We start from the raw sequence: 16,901 nt of genomic DNA, 5'->3' as shown, positions 1-16,901 counted from the left end.
TTTAATATATCTTGAACTCTCGAACCTTCTTATTCTTCGGGTAGTGGGCCTTCATTAAACCCCGGGTACTATCTTTGGCAGGCCCATTTGGGATGCCTATGTCACATGGGGTGTATTCTTATTATTGTTGTAAGAATTCCCATAAGAATTAGCATAACCGTTACCATTATTATAAGGATATGGCCTATAGTTATTACTAGAATTGTTCCGATAAGCATTGTTGTTGAAATTATTATTTTTAATGAAGTTTACATCAACATGTTCTTCTTGGGCAACCAATGAAGCTAATGGAACATTATTAGGATCAACATTAGTCCTATCATTCGCAAGCATAGACATAATAGCATCAATCTTATCATTCAAAGAAGAGGATTCTTCAACAGAATTTACCTTCTTACCTTGTGGAGCTCTTTCCGTGTGCCATTCAGAGTAATTAATCACCATATTATCAAGGAGCTTTGTTGCTTCACCAAGAGTGATGGACATAAAGGTACCTCCAGCAGCTGAATCCAATAAATTCCGCGAACAAAAATTTAGTCCTGCATAGAAGGTTTGGATGATCATCCAAGTAGTCAGTCCATGGGTTGGGCAATTTTTAACCGAGATATTTCATTCTTTCCCAAGCTTGAGCAACATGTTCATTATCCAATTGTTTAAAATTCATTATGCTACTCCTCAAAGATATAATTTTAGCAGGGGGATAATATCTACCAATAAAAGCATCCTTGCATTTAGTCCAGGAATCAATACTATTCTTAGGCGAGAGATAGCAACCAATCTTTAGCTCTTCCTCTTAATGAGAAAGGAAACAATTTTAATTTTATAATGTCACCATCTACATCTTTATACTTTTGCATTTCACATAGTTCAACAAAATTATTGAGATGGGCAGCAGCATCATCGGAACTAACACCAGAAAATTGCTCTCTCATAACAAGATTCAGTAAAGCAGGTTTAATTTCAAAGAATTCTGCTGTAGTAGCAAGTGGAGCAATAGGTGTGCATAAGAAATCATTATTATTTGTGCTAGTGAAGTCACACAACTTAGTATTTTCAGGGTTGGCCATTTTAGCAGTAGTAAATAAAGCAAACTAGATAAAGTAAAAGCAAGTAAACTAATTTTTTTGTGTTTTTGATATAGCAAACAAGACAGTAAATAAAGTAAAGCTAGCAACTAATTTTTTTTGTGTTTTGATATAATGCAGCAAACAAAGTAGTAAATAAAATAAAGCAAGACAAAAACAAAGTAAATAGATTGAGAAATGGAGACTCCCCTTGCAGCGTGTCTTGATCTCCCCGGCAACGACGCCAGAAATTTAGCTTGATGACGCGTAAAGTACACGCCCGTTGGGAACCCCAAGTGGAAGGTGTGATGCGTACAGCAGCAAGTTTCCCTCAGTAAGAAACCAAGGTTTATCGAACCAGTAGGAGCCAAGAAGCACGTTGAAGCTTGATGGCGGCGGGATGTAGTGCGGCGCAACACCGGGGATTCCGGCGCCAACGTGGAACCTGCACAACACAACCAAAGTACTTTGCCCCAACGAAACAGTGAGGTTGTCAATCTCACCGGCTTACCGTAACAAAGGATTAATCGTATTGTGTGGAAGATGATTGTTTGCAGAGAAAACGAGTAAAACAAGTATTGCAGCAGATTTGTATTTCAGTATTAAAGAATGGACCGGGGTCCACAGCTTCACTAGAGGTGTCTCTCCCATAAGATAAAAGCATGTTGGGTGAACAAATTACAGTCGGGCAATTGACAAATAGAGAGGGCATACCAATGCACATACATGTCATGATAAGTACAAGTGAGATTTAATTGGGCATTACGACAAAGTACATAGACCGCCATCCAACTGCATCTATGCCTAAAAAGTCCACCTTCAGGTTATCATCCGAACCCCTTCCAGTATTAAGTTGCAAAGCAACAGACAATTGCATTAAGTATGGTGCGTAATGTAATCAACAACTACATCCTCGGACATAGCGCCACTGTTTTATCCCTAGTGGCAACAGCACAACACAACCTTAGAACTTTCTGTCACTGTCCCAGGTGTCAATGCAGGCATGAACCCACTATCGAGCATAAGTACTCCCTCTTGGAGTTAAAAACAAAAACTTGGCCGAGCCTCTACTAGTAACGGAGAGCATGCAAGATCATAAACAACACATATGTAATAACTTGATAATTAACATAACATGGTATTCTCTATCCATCGGATCCCGACAAACACAACATAGAGTATTACAGATAGATGATCTTGATCATGTTAGGCAGCTCACAAGATCCAACAATGAAGCACAATGAGGAGAAGACAACCATCTAGCTACTGCTTTGGACCCATAGTCCAGGGGTGAACTACTCACTCATCACTCCGGAGGCGACCATGGCGGTGTAGAGTCCTCCGGGAGATGAATCCCCTCTCCGGCAGGGTGCTGGAGGAGATCTCCAGAATCCCCCGAGATGGGATCGGCGGCGGCGTCTCTGGAAGGTTTTCCGTATCGTGGTTTTTTCGCATCAGGGGTTTCGCGACGAAGGCTTTAAGTAGGCGGAAGGGCGACGTGGGGGGCCACACGGGGGCCCCACACCACAGGTCGGCGCGGCCAAGGGCTGGGCCGCGCCGCCCTATGGTGGCAGCCCCTCGTGGCCCCACTTCGTATCCTTTTCGGTCTTCTGGAAGGTTCGTGGCAAAATAGGACCCTGGGACTTGATTTCGTCCAATTCCGAGAATATTTCGTTACTAGGATTTCTGAAACCAAAAACAGCAGAAAACAGCAACTGGCACTTCGGCATCTTGTTAATAGGTTAGTTCCAGAAAATGCACGAATATGACATAAAGTGTGCATAAAACATGTAGGTATCATCAATAATATGGCATAGAACATAAGAAATTATCGATACGTCGGAGACGTATCAGTTGGTCGCGGCATTCCGGAGGGTCGAGTTAGCTGGGGACTTTGCTACTCCTGGACAGCCCTCGGACTCTGGTGTTGGGAGGTACAACTCTAGGCGGCATGTCTTAGGCTAAGGCGAGCAAGCGAAAACTGCGATCGGGTACTTGTCGTGGCATATGCTGTTATGCAGGGATGATGCCCACACGATAAGTATTCGGATCTTGTGGGGAAAGTGTACAACCTCTGCAGAGTGTAAATCTATCCGAATAGCCGTGTCCACGGTTATGGACGTGGGAATGGAAGCTGCTTGGCATTAAAGAGAGTTTTGGTTTATAAAAATGTTTTCCAAAAGTGTTTGAAAAAGGATACCAGTGGGACTGGTGGAAATGTACCTGGGAGGTACGGTGGAAAGTTGGAAAAGTTGTTTTGGTCATACTGAGATGACCATAAAGGAAAATGGGTCGCCCTTACCTATTAGTCTGAAATAAACTTGTTTCCAAAATGTTTTTCAACAAAGATATAGAGATGTCATACTCTCGAGAGGAACCACCTCTCGCTCCTTGTCGCCCTAGTTTAGTACATGTTCCTTGCTACTGCCAAATATGCATATCCTTTACTTCTCTCTAAGGTGGTTTGCGAGTACAATTCATAATGTACTCATGGCTTTGTCCCTGGCTATTTACCTGGCCAGACTTGGTGGAATCCAGCAGATGAAGAAGGAGTCGACGACGTCTATGCGAGCTAGGAACGTCTTCCCAGTCAGTTGCCTGTAGGGTTATGGCATGACTTGGGCCATGCGAACGCCTTCGTCTGAAGAATTTCCGATGTGTGATTGTTGATCTCCTGCCATTGCGGCTCTTATGTAAGTATTGGTCATGTGACCTGTTGTAATTTCTTTATTCGGTATTGTAATGGATGATGTATTTGATACCAGTTCGGTTATGCTTTCACGACACACTGATCATGGGATCGTGAATGTGTATGCGTAACGGGTGTTTCGACAGCTAATCCGGGGCCCCACAGGCTTCTTCTACCGCAAGGCGTCGGCAAGAACAAGGGGAGGGAGAGCAACTGTGGCAACAGAGAGGCAACCTTGGTCGCTTCCTTGCCACCAGCCTGAATCATCGATGCGGTGCCCTTCACCGCACGTTTTCCCCCTAACCTTTTATATTGGAGTGAATTCCATATTTTACCCTCTAGTTTGCTATTTGTGAAAACAATTATCCCATTTACTAGAAATTCCTCTGTATTACCCCATTTAGTGAAATTTGTGCCACATTTTACCCATTTTAAATTTAGAAGTATTTTATCCATTGAGAAACATAAATTTGGTCTATGTGGCGTGCGTCATGGGCAGGGTTGACATGTATCTACTACTTTGAATATAACATTAACGTACTAATTAACCTCCTCCAACCGCTATACCAGTAGCATGTCAGCAACGTTGTCTTCAGCAAGACTATTTCTATGCAGCCGCGGGCAAGAATAATGGCACAATCTTATGCATTTAGTAATCTATGTGCAGATCATATTTACCGCAATAGGTTATCCACGACAAATACTCTATGGAATTGCGAAGGCCGTTAATATGAAATTGATTTTATGTATTTTTGAAGAATTATCGGGTTTAAAAATTAATTTCCATAAGAGTGAGATTTTTACTTTTGGTAAATCAAAGGATATGGAGGATCAGTATAGGCACATTTTTGGGTGTGAGTCAGGAACGCTACCTTTGAAATACTTGGGAATTCCGGTACATTATAGAACTTTGCGGAATGCGGAATGGAATCCTATTGAGAACCGGTTTGCCTCCAAATTGGGGGGTTGGCGTAGTAAAATGCTATCATATGGTGATAGATTGGTGCTAATTAATTCGGTCCTTACAAGTTTGCCAATGTTTATGCTCTCCTTCTTGGAAATCCCAATTGGGGTGAGGAAGAGACTTGATTTTTATAGATCCAATTTTTTCTGGCAATCTGATGAGCATAAGAAGAAGTATAGGCTATCTAAATGGAGTATTTTGTGTAGACCAAAAGATCAAGGGGGATTGGGTATTGAGGTTTTGGAATTGAAAAATAAATGTCTTTTGAGTAAATGGTTGTTTAAAATCCTATCAGAGGAGGGTATGTGGCAACAACTCATCTGTAACAAATATCTTAAAAACAAAACATTGGCACAAGTAGAGGTTAAACCGACCGATTCACCTTTCTGGAAGGGTCTCACGCATGTAAAAGAAGATTTCTTTAAGCGAGGCCGGTTCAGAGTAGGGGATGGAAAATATGTTAGGTTCTGAGAGGATGTGTGGTTGGGGGATATGCCTCTATCCCATCAATATCCGGCTCTGTATAACATTATTCAGCATAAGAATGTGTTAGTGTCAACTGTGCTTGATACTCAACCTATTAATATTACTTTTAGAAGAGGACTGAATGATAATAAGTGGATACAGTGGTTACATCTATGCCAAAGATTAATTACTATCAATTTAACAACTGAATCAGATAGTTTTATTTGGAAAGTAAATGATTCTGGGGTGTTTACAGTCAAGTCTATGTATTTAGATATGATGAATGGGCATACTATTTTCCTTCGAAAGTATCTATGAAAGTTAAAGATCCCTTTGAAGATAATTTTTTTATGTGGTTTCTCAATAATAAGGTGCTTTTAACGAAGGACAACTTAGCCAAACGGAAGTGGAATGGTTGTCAAAAATGTTGTTTTTGTGATTCCATGGAAACTGTAAATCATTTATTTGTGTATTGCCCTTTTGCGAAGATAATTTGGCGTATGATGTATCTTACTTATATCATTCCTCCGCCAGCTAATATTACTAATATATTTGGTAGATGGCTGAATGGAGTGAGGAAAGAGGATAAACATAAGATTCGAATAGGTGTGTCGGCCCTATGTTGGGCTATTTGGAGGACTAGAAATGATATGATCTTTAACAAACAAACTGGGACTAATTTTTTGCAGGTTATCCGGCGAGCTGCGCATTCAATTCAGCAATGGGTGTTACTTCTCCCTATGGAGCAGCGGGAGGCTATGGTTATTGGATGCAACCGGATGCTACTGGTTGCTCAGGACTTTTTTTTCCAGGCTACTGGGTGGCGGCATCTTAATAGAATAACAAATGCATAGCTCTTCTGTTAGCCGTATTTTCTTTTAGTTGATTCTTGTTGCGACTTTAGATTTTCCGTGATTGTAATAAGTGATGGTATACTGAGACTTGGATTTTCATTTTTAATAAAAGAGGCCGTGTGCATCTTTTGATGCAGAGGCTGGAGCTTTGCTCCTTTATCGAAAAAAAAAACTCTATGTGTGTGGGTTGCAATCACGTACTATACATTTCGATGGTGGTGCACTGGCTCCACGACCAGCAGCTGAGCACGAGGAGGATGATCTGGTATCCGCTGACCACACATTCATCTTTGATCACCGGCTAGTAATGTACATAGATTCATTTCATTTAGATGTGCCATCAGGGAGTGATTGAGGAGCGAATGGTGGACACTGCAACAAAATAGTTCTCCGATTGTGGCGCACTAGGTAGCCGTGATTACCAGGTTCTTTTTTTATTGACAATATTGTTACCAGGTTCTAACTGGCAGAATACTTTCAATTATTAAAAGAGGTAAAATATGACATAAAGTTAACTAAATGGGGTAAAGTAGAGGACTTTTTATCAAATGGGGTAAATGTTGTTACAAATGGCAAACGAGAGGGTAAAATCTGGAATTCACTCTTTATATTGAGAAAACCTTGGGCACTGCGGTCGGAATGGAACCGGAACTCCCTTCCGCACCCCTCGCTGGACTATCCCTCTGGCTCTACTAGGCTGCCGGAATCGACCGTCATCACGGAGATAGAAGGTGTGGAGGCGGGCGGGAGAGGGGAAAATATACTCATCCGTTGGTGCGATCGAACATATTTGGGAGAATTGACCCGGTTTTGGGGACCGACTCTTAATTTTCTTTTACTCCTCCAACTGTAAAAGGGATCGGTTAGGTGCGGTATTGACCAAGGGAGCGGTTAGAGATGCTTTTATTCGGGTGGAATATATAAAATATAAAAATAAAATAAAAGAGCCTAGCCATAGACAAAAAAGCAATTTAAGATTATCAATCAAACTATATCTGAATGATCAAATTGACCATGAAATACTCGAGCTCAAAATCTCATTCTTAATCCAGATGAAATATAACAAGAAGATAAACCAAATTGAAGAGCTTATCAATTAGATAGTAACATAGTGATCCAATGAAAACTTACGATATCTGAAGGGCGAGGAATCATTTCCTAGACCGAAGGCCAGGTGAATTCGATACCGTAGTCAATAGGAAAGCTCCTATGCGACTGGGGTCGAGACAAGTTACATTAAGTTTCCTTTTTTGCTGAGAGTACAAAGTTACATTAAGAGATCATCTTTTAGCACAATCTCTCTCACCACAAATTTAGAATGTCTCGTTACTAAAGATAAGACTAAAAAATAACCTATTGTACATCATATTTTATTGTTATATCTAGATTACGTGACAGGATTAAGATAAGACAATCTTATCAACCATTGCACATACCCTTAAGTTTCACCAAGTTCCTACCTTCGAAAATCTACGTATCTTCATTTTTTTTGTATAGGCCACAAATACGCACATTTAAGTTCTAGATTTTATACACACGTACCTGCATCTACTATCTATGTGCAAATATTATTTTTGAAATTTTCTGAAGTCTACAAATACGATAACTTTTCCTAGGGGCCCCAACTATGCCGAACAAAATCAAGGCTGGGACTGCCGGGATAAATAAATTCAATGGTTGAAAGTTCAGCGTCTATCTTTGGTTGAGAATCCAAATTCAGGATCTGTTCCCGCAAAAAGAGAAATGCAGGATTTATTTTTTTTCCTTCGATGAACGGGTTTATCATCGTGCACTCGGGACAATATGAGAATATACCTTTTGGCCGCGGCCAGATATTACGACTGACTTCACTCGGCGAGTTTGGCCTTCCATCAGCGCCGCCTTGGTTTCCCCTCTGATTAAGTTCCCTTGGTTTCTCCACAGGACACATCAAAGATCAATGGCTCGTCCCTCGGAAAACAACTCGTCAGCCATGCTGCTATACCAAGCACCCACTGGCTTGGCAGTTTTCTCTTTCGACGGGGGCTGCCTCAACGATCCAGTGGAGGTAATTATTTGTGCCGTAGCTGATGCTCCTTAGTTTTTGCCTTGGTCATCGACGAAGAACACTTCGAGATTGTCTAATCCAAAATTTGTTCTGCAGGAGTTCTGGGCAAACTTGGCGCCGCCTGTTAGTAACCCCACCATTTTCTTTCCTTAATATTTCCGTACGCTTCTTCTTATTAGCTCGAACTGAGTAACGTCTGCGAAGGTCGCTAGTTGTTACTTGTTGTGCCGACTCGACACTACGGGAACCCGCCGAGGGGCCGACGGCCGGCAGCCGTCGGCACAACGTACGCTGCCGTCGGCACAGGCCTGTGCCGACGGCTGCCGTCGGCACACCGCCGTCGGCACAATATCGCCTCGGCACAGCCCCTGCCGCCGTCGGCACAGACTCTGCCGTCGGCACAGCGTCCAGCCCGACGGTCAGACAACGCCGTCGGCACAGTAGCCGTCGGCACAGTCCGAGTGGGGCCCACTGAGCGTCTAACGGCCGTTAGGCCAGGAAGGGAGTTGTGCCGACGGCCAAGCCGTCGGCCCAGCTGCTGTGCTCGGACGGCCTGGAGCCGCCACGCGTCCACAGCCCTTTTCCTGTGCCGACGGCCAAGCCGTCGGCCCAGGTCCATCGGCCCAGCCGCGTCGCCAGGCGCTCCGCCAGCCCAGCTGCCGTCCACTCTTCTATGCCGACGGCATAGCCGTCGGCACAGCTCCTGCCATTTGGCACGGCTAGGGGGCTGTGCCGACGGCTATGCCGTCGGCACAGACTTTACCATTTGGTTTCCCGCGCTTTTCCTGGTCCAGCACAGCAAGCACAGCAAATAATCATCACAAATGGCAGTAATATACATTGAAATGCATCACAAATGTAGCACAGCACATAATCATCATCGTCATCATATCAAATGTAGCAACAACATCATCGTGATACAAATATGTAGCATGTAGCACACACGATCATCATACATCGTCGACACATGGCACACATGATCGACGCACACCCGCTAGACACCTAGCTAAGGGGGAACTAAGATCAGGGGGTCCAACCAAGTTCCTGACTTGTAAATTAAGGCGTCCGGCCTTTGTCAAGGTAGACCGAAGTAGAACCATGGCCTGAACCATCGCCAGCAGGAGAAAAACCTGAAGCACCGGGAGAATGGCGGCCGGGGTGCATCGGTGTGCCCTCGCGCGACGAACCAGGAGAGGGTCGGTTCCGCGAACTTCCCGTGCCCTACATGTTTGACAAGAGTTAGCATCTTAGACATGCGAAAGGAAAGCGGTGAAAGCAGCTTAGACAATGGTTAGGCACAGGACTTACCGGAGTCCGTGCGTAGTATGTGGCCGCGAAAGCTTCCCTCGATGGGCACACTGGAGTCGGCCCCGGCCTAGCTGGCTCCTCGGCCGGAAGTGCGATCCTCTCTCCAGTCAAGAAGAACGTCCTGAGCGCCTGCAAGATAGTTTAGATGTCAAGCCCGCAGATATAAAAAAAGGGGAGGTGGGACTTGTCATGTCTTCGAACCATAAAAGATTGGAACTTACACGACTCGTCGCCTCCTGGTACTCTTCCCAAGCCGCTCTCTTGAGGTCCCACTCTGCTACAACCGTCAAGTACTTCTCATAAGCGGCCGCGTAGGCGGCCTCAAAGTGAGCCTACAATTTCCAAGAAAAGGAGTCATGTCAATTTAGCCATTCAGGGATGAATGTTGGAAAGAAGATGGAAATGAGAAAACTTACATCCGTACGACGGTGTCGAGGAGGCGCGACCGGTGGGTCGCCGGTGGTGAGGGTAGACCCGATCTGCGTGAGGGTCCTCCGCGGCTTGATCACCCCACTAAGAAGCTTCGTGCGGCCATGCTCCGCGCCGCTCCCCGCCACCATAATCGCCGTCAAGTCGGTCTCCTGCTCAATAGGATCATCCACCTCCGGATGAAGACCCTTGAACACCGAGCAGTACTTCTCCAACTCCTCTTCGGCAAAGCCGAAGTACTCGGGCAGCGAGGGCTGAGGCTGGCTCAGATCGGGCTGCTTCAGCCTTCATCTTCCGCCACCCTCCCACCTCGGTGAGAGGCTCCCCGAGTTCCGCCTCCCTGCACGAGCAAGATAAATGTTATGTGTATCAAGTAGTAATATGAGGGGAAATAAATGCAAGTTGTTCCATGTATATATGTACCTTGTGCTTCCCGTAGCGCTCGGTCTGCGGCTTCCCGCACTCGTGTGTTCCTCCGGTGCCCCGGTTTGCCTTGTTGCGCGCGCTCTTGGCGTTGAAGTCGGCGTCTTCGCCAATCCACCTCGCTACCAAGGCCTCAAATGCGTCTTCCTTATTCTCGCACCATAGGGGCATAACCCGAAAAACCATAACTCATTTGAAGAACACATAATGCAATCCCAACTATGCAGCAACATAGAGTCTCATTGAATATTTACTTACCTTGAAGTAATCTTCCTTTGTCAGCTGAGGATCCTCCCTGATATTGTCAGCTTTCTTGACCCTCGTGCCCTGCTCAGCCTTGAAGTGCCCAATGCAGGTATGCTTCTGATTGTACCACTGTTGCCTTGTCAACCTCTGACAAGCCCTAGTCAGTACCGCCTTCCCTTGCTCAACCATCTCATCAGGCACCTTATAATGGGTCTGCAATCATGCATAAGAATAATTGTGAGAGAGACATGAGTTAGCATAGTGTGGTCATCAACTATGAAGTAAACTCGAGAAGCATGCTTTACCCAAAACTTGGTGTACACGGCGTCAGCAGCTGTCCCAAAGCCCGGGCAAGGAGCTGCCTCATAGTCCGCCCAAGTCTCGGCTAGCTTCCCATGGTTCGGATTGGAAATCCGCGACCGGGGCCTTGCTTCCCATCCTAGGGCCCACGCACGTGCCAAATATGGCCCCGTTCCGACAAACTATGTGGTGAAACGGGCCGTTTCCTACTCATTTCCCCTAAAAGCCATAGAACTCCGGACGAGATAGCCCTGTTCGTGAAGGGTTCTCCAAGATAATTGCCGTATCCCAGTTCCGTCTTTTGCAGTGGTTGCTAGGACACATAAAATGACGCCACGCGGCTCCGCTCGATTTTTTGGCTCCGTTTGCTTCGCCAACTGCGCAAAACCCTAGGGCGGGGACCTCGCAGATCTACCCCTATAGCTTTCTCCGTGTGACGGTGTAACAATGGATTTTTTTATTTGCTTTGGTTTGTTTAGGACATATGTACATGGGAAACCATAGGTTGGGCTTACTTTACCATAAAATAGGCTCCATTTTAGCCGTACCAGGAGTTTGCACATACGGATCCCGGATTTTCACCAAGTGCTCGGCCCATGTCCGCGAAAATCGTCAACGCCGGGTACATGCAAGGTTAGCCAAACCCTACATCACACTTGTGCACATATGCTAGGGACATATGCAAGTTTTTAAGCGGTTCCGACGCTCCGCTGATCCGTATCTTCGGAAACCCTAGGGCGGGGACCCCGCAGATCTACCCCTATAGCTTTCTCCGTGTGACGGTGTAACAATGGATTTTTTTATTTGCTTTGGTTTGTTTAGGACATATGTACATGGGAAACCATAGGTTGGGCTTACTTTACCATAAAATAGGCTCCATTTTAGCCGTACCGGGAGTTTGCACATACAGATCCTGGATTTTCACCAAGTGCTGGCCCATGTCTGCGAAAATCGTCAACGCCGGGTACATGCAAGGTTAGCCAAACCCTACATCACACTTGTGCACATATGCTAGGGACATATGCAAGTTTTTAAGCGGTTCCGACGCTCCGCTGATCTCGTATCTTCGGAAACCCTAGGGCGGGGACCCCGCAGATCTACCCCTATAGCTTTCTCCGTGTGACGGTGTAACAATGGATTTTTTTATTTGCTTTGGTTTGTTTAGGACATATGTACATGGGAAACCATAGGTTGGGCTTACTTTACCATAAAATAGGCTCCATTTTAGCCGTACCAGGAGTTTGCACATACGGATCCTGGATTTTCACCAAGTGCTGGCCCATGTCATGCGAAAATCGTCAACGCCGGGTACATGCAAGGTTAGCCAAACCCTACATCACACTTGTGCACATATGCTAGGGACATATGCAAGTTTTTAAGCGGTTCCGACGCTCCGCCGATCCGTATCTTCGGAAACCCTAGGGCGGGGACCCCGCAGATCTACCCCTATAGCTTTCTCCGTGTGACGGTGTAACAATGGATTTTTTTATTTGCTTTGGTTTGTTTAGGACATATGTACATGGGAAACCATAGGTTGGGCTTACCAGGAGTTTCCACATACAGATCCTGGATTTTACCCCTATAGTCTATAATCTGCCTGAGTTTTGGGACCATTCCCACCCTTCGATGCTCGATTTCTGACGATACATAATAATGATACACTTAAAAACTTGAGACCCACACACGTAACTAGACCCACACACAAACCAAAACACTTAAAGAACTAGACCACACACAAACCAAAGCACTTAAAGAACTACACCCACACACGAAGCAAAGCACTTAAAAACTACACTACTAACACACAAACCAAAACACTTAAAAAACTAAACCCACACACGAACAAAGCACTTAACACTGGGTCGACACATGACCCGTTAGACACATGGAATCGACACACACACATACTAATCAGTTCTCGAAATCTTCGTCCTCGCTAGGGGTGTCCTCCGAAGCGGTACTTGAGAGGTACGAAAACCACCGTTCATCATTTTCCCCCATGTCGACGCCTCTCCTTTGGCGTACTCCGCGTCATATTCGGCCCTCCTCTGCCGCTTTCCCGCCCTCCTCTCTCTCTCGTACGCCCGCTTCTCCTTCCATAATGCGCGCGTGGCCGCGACGTCTCCGGGATGGTCTCCGCGCCACCGTGTCATGAACTGCTCGTCCGCCTCGGTGGTATCAATCCGCCGGCTGGCCATCTCCGAACCGCTGCGCTTCACCCTCCGAGCGAAGTAGCGGCTCGAGAGAGACTCTCGGCTTCCGCCGGAGACCCGACCTCCGGGAAGTTCAATTCGTGGCGCGACCGGCCAAACCTCCAAGCCGCAATGTCGTATGCGCGGGCAGCAGCCTCCTTCGTGTAGAAGGTGCCGAGCCACACACGCACACCACCGGCGGAGATTTCGGACGCGAAATGGCCCGCAGCCCGCTGGCGAACGCCGATGAAGCCCGTGTTGCTACGGCGACGAGGAGCCATCTCGACGGCAGCTGAGCTCAGAGGATTCTGTGGTGTTTTTTGGATGAGAGAGTTGATGAGGAGAGAAATGTTGTTGCTGATGTTAGTGTTGAGAAGACATGGCTATATATAGGACGACGAGGGCTGAAACGGCGGGAATAATTGGCGGGAGAGAATGGGCGCGAGAAGAATGGCGGGAGGGAAGGAGGGGAAAAATGGCGGGAACCTGTGCCGACGGCCTGGCCGTCGGCCTACATAGGAAGTGGCGCGAAAAAATGGCGCGAATAAGGGCGGGAAGAAGGAAAATTTGGCGGGGAAGCTGTGCCGACGGCCTGGCCGTCGGCCCACTTCACGCCGTTTGCCACCTGCCGACGCCGTTGTCGGTGGCTGTCTCGTGGCCCCACCATATAACCATGTGCCGACGGCTAGGCTACGTGCCGTCGGCACAGATAGTGTTTGTGCCGACGGCCAGAGTGTGCCGACGGCGGCCGTCGGTCCTGGTGGTTCTGTGCCGACGGCCAGGCTGTGCCGACGGCTACTTTGCTGGGCTGACGGCGAGCGAGGCTGTGCCGACGGCGGCCGTCGGCACAGATTCTGGCCGTCGGCACGTCGGCGGGTTCCCGTAGCGCGAAATCGAATCAAGCCGTGGGTCGCCCGTATTTTCTCTCTGTTGTCATCGATCATTCTTCATGATCATGCTCTGTACGTTTAATTGGCTAATGCACTGTAATGGCTAAACCTCAGATTAATGAGCACGTACATGTGGAAAACTAAGTGCCTCTACTGATACGCAAAAATTTCTGCCAAGTGCTTACATCTTCCTAGCTGTTCGTATGAAAATTTGGGAGCACCACCAAGGGAGCTGTACAAACAAAGACTTAAGCAACACTATATACTTTATGATTGATACCCTGCCTCCTTTCATTATTTGGATTATTGCATTATATCTGCTTTTATTAATCCTGTCTGCATTTCTTTCTCAGAGTCTGGAATATTTCCTAAAGTATGAGAGGGTGTCTACCCCCATTAATCTTGCTAATGAGGCCATTGACGACCACCTGGCCAAGAAGCTTACCAGGCTATGTGGCTCTGAGAAGAAACTAGCTGTTGGAAGTGCTGAACATAAAAGAATAATCGAAATGAAACTGGTTAGTATGACTTTTGTAAGCTTCCTTGTTGCCTCTGTCCGTGTGAACAACATTCATCGCAGTTTGCTTTTTCAGGGAATAACCTGTCTGTATGTTGGTGTTCCCGATTGTGAGGTGATAAATTGCGGTTTGAAGAATCACATGCGTACTTTATTTTCGGAAGAAAAATCAGAGATGAATAAGAGGGACTGCCCCCTTATTAGAAAAGAGTTAATAACAGTCTTACGTCAACATAACTTTGATTTCAAGCCTGAGATGGTGAGAGTGCCGCTTGTCCTTCCTAATTTCTCACACCTGACATTATCTTCTTTATTTCTCCATTGTCATGTAATGTTGGTCCTGACTCTTGTTATGCAATTCTAGTCCATTCAGACTGATTGTCTCTTTAGTGCCAATAATTGAAGTTTTCATAGACATACCACACAATACATTGATGTGCCAATAATCCCGATTTGTTTTATTCATTGATGTGTGTCTTTTGGAATTTTTTTCCTTCAATATTTCCTTAAGTGATGAACCTAATGCTCCTTGTTTTGTCCAGGTTAACGAATCTATTGCTGAGTTAGCTCATCAACTGCTTGATACCAAATTACGTGAAATGGAGCTTTTGAAGTTCTTCAGCATTCTCTTAAAGGATTTTATTGTTATATCTAGTATTGACACTAAGAGGTGGATGTTATTCCATTTTGCAACAGTTCCGAAGATGATCTGTTCCCCTGGATCATCATATGAAATCTACCGCCCTGATAAGGTGAATAATAATATTTCAGATGTGTTTTGAGTATATGTATGCTGGAACTTGTAATTTTAGCAATGGGCTGGGTTATATTTCTTTCAGATTTTTTCACGTGTCGAGTATCGAAAGATAGAGGCTAATGCATCTCGATATAAACCAAGCTTTTCTAAGATTGGTGTACTGTCTGTCTATGAAGAATTCTTTTCTCTTTATTCGAAACAGTGTCTACTATTATTCAAATTGGGTTTCTTGCTTAAGAAGGCCAAAGGTGAGAATTCTGAATTTACTCCTGTTAGTTGTGTATTTTCGGACAACGAGGATTATTTATGAATGTTTAAAATTAGACGCAGTTCAACACGATCAAAACGCACTCTTTAGTGAACATATTTCATAAATCATGTCATTGTTTTATTATTTTGTATCAATCTAATTGCTTGGTTATGGATACCAGCTGTAAAATGCTAAGTTGGGGAGCAAGTCCATCTAGGTTGGGCTACATCTAACTATCCTACCTAATTTGGGTCGACCCGTGATAGATTTATGTAATCCCATTTGTTTTAATTTGCTTGTTTTCTCTGCAGAGGAAGAATCAGCCATGCTGCTATACGAAGCACCCTCTGGCATCGCAATTTTCTCTTTTGATGGGGCCTACTACCTCAACAATTCAGTAAAGGTAGTTGTTTGTTTGGTTGATGCTCCCTAGTTGTGTCTTTGTATTTTATCTACAGGAGTTCTGGGCACACAACCCACAGCTTGTTAGTAAAAACTGAAGATCTTCTAACTGATTTCTCTTTTGTTTTTTTATCTACAGGAGTTCTGGGCACACATCCCACAGCTTGTTAGTAACACTGCCAGTTTCATTCCTTAGTATTTTTTTTGCCTTATTTCCGTACTCTTCTTGTTGGCTTGTTGCTAAGTCAAACGGAATAATGCTTTGCAATATTGACTACAAACATTCATCATTCTTGATTGTCATTTTTTATTGCAACGAGGGGACGGATATATTGTGTGTGTGTGTGTGTGTGTGTGTGTGGGGGGGGGGGGGGCAAACGGGACCATTACTCGGTAGTTGTTATTTGTTATTGAACTGATTCGAAGTGGAATCAAGCTGATCGACCTTTTTTTTTTTCTGATTTGGACTCGTTTCTCATTACTAAGTTTTGATTTGGTGTCATGATGCACTGTTTTCATTGGCCAGACATCTGCTAATAGATTCAATAAAGGTCAATTAACTTTAGTTGAAACCAAAGTGGGTACTTCTATGAACAAATTTCTACTAAGTAGTTACAACTTCCTAGCTAGGGATGAAAGAGCCCTTACATGGTGCTCCTGCCAAGAATGACACTGTGGGTTGCTGTCAAAATACTAACATCTAGCTTTACTTATTACATTTGGGTGCGCCACTGAGAGGAATTACTACTAGGAAAACCCTTATAGATAGAAATAGATTTTGTGGCGCATTAAAAAAATGCGTGCTTCACATTTCTGTGGCACATATAAAAAAATATGCTCCACATAATTACTCATGCAAACCATATGTGCCACACAAATACATAATTTTGTGCGCATATTGCTATATGCGCCATAGAAATGCACATTTCTGTGACGCATACGCCATAGAAATACATATAAATGTTTTATGTTTTTTTTTCTCTCCACGCACCCCACCCCCTCCCGTGGATTGCCTTTTTTTACTTTTGTAAAATACAAAAGAAATAGATAGAAATTTCAATAAAATCCTTCGAGGTCCCCATATATTATGCCATCTAGTTTTAA

General features: G+C 44.9%; 1 long non-coding RNA gene across 1 annotated transcript; it reads right to left on the bottom strand.

Moving 5' to 3' along the window:
- Nucleotides 1-9,265: 9,265 nt before the first annotated feature.
- LOC124699711 lies at nt 9,266-9,680 on the bottom strand. Its single transcript, XR_007001490.1, has 3 exons — nt 9,613-9,680; nt 9,392-9,520; nt 9,266-9,304 (listed from the first exon to the last, which is right to left on the bottom strand). It is a non-coding gene; the product is annotated as an uncharacterized LOC124699711 (long non-coding RNA).
- Nucleotides 9,681-16,901: the final 7,221 nt, after the last annotated feature.

This window comes from Lolium rigidum, chromosome 3 (assembly GCF_022539505.1).
Source record: "Lolium rigidum isolate FL_2022 chromosome 3, APGP_CSIRO_Lrig_0.1, whole genome shotgun sequence".
Taxonomy (NCBI): domain Eukaryota; kingdom Viridiplantae; phylum Streptophyta; class Magnoliopsida; order Poales; family Poaceae; genus Lolium; species Lolium rigidum.
Note: the sequence above shows the minus strand (reverse complement) of the source record. Positions and strands in the feature narration are given on the sequence as shown.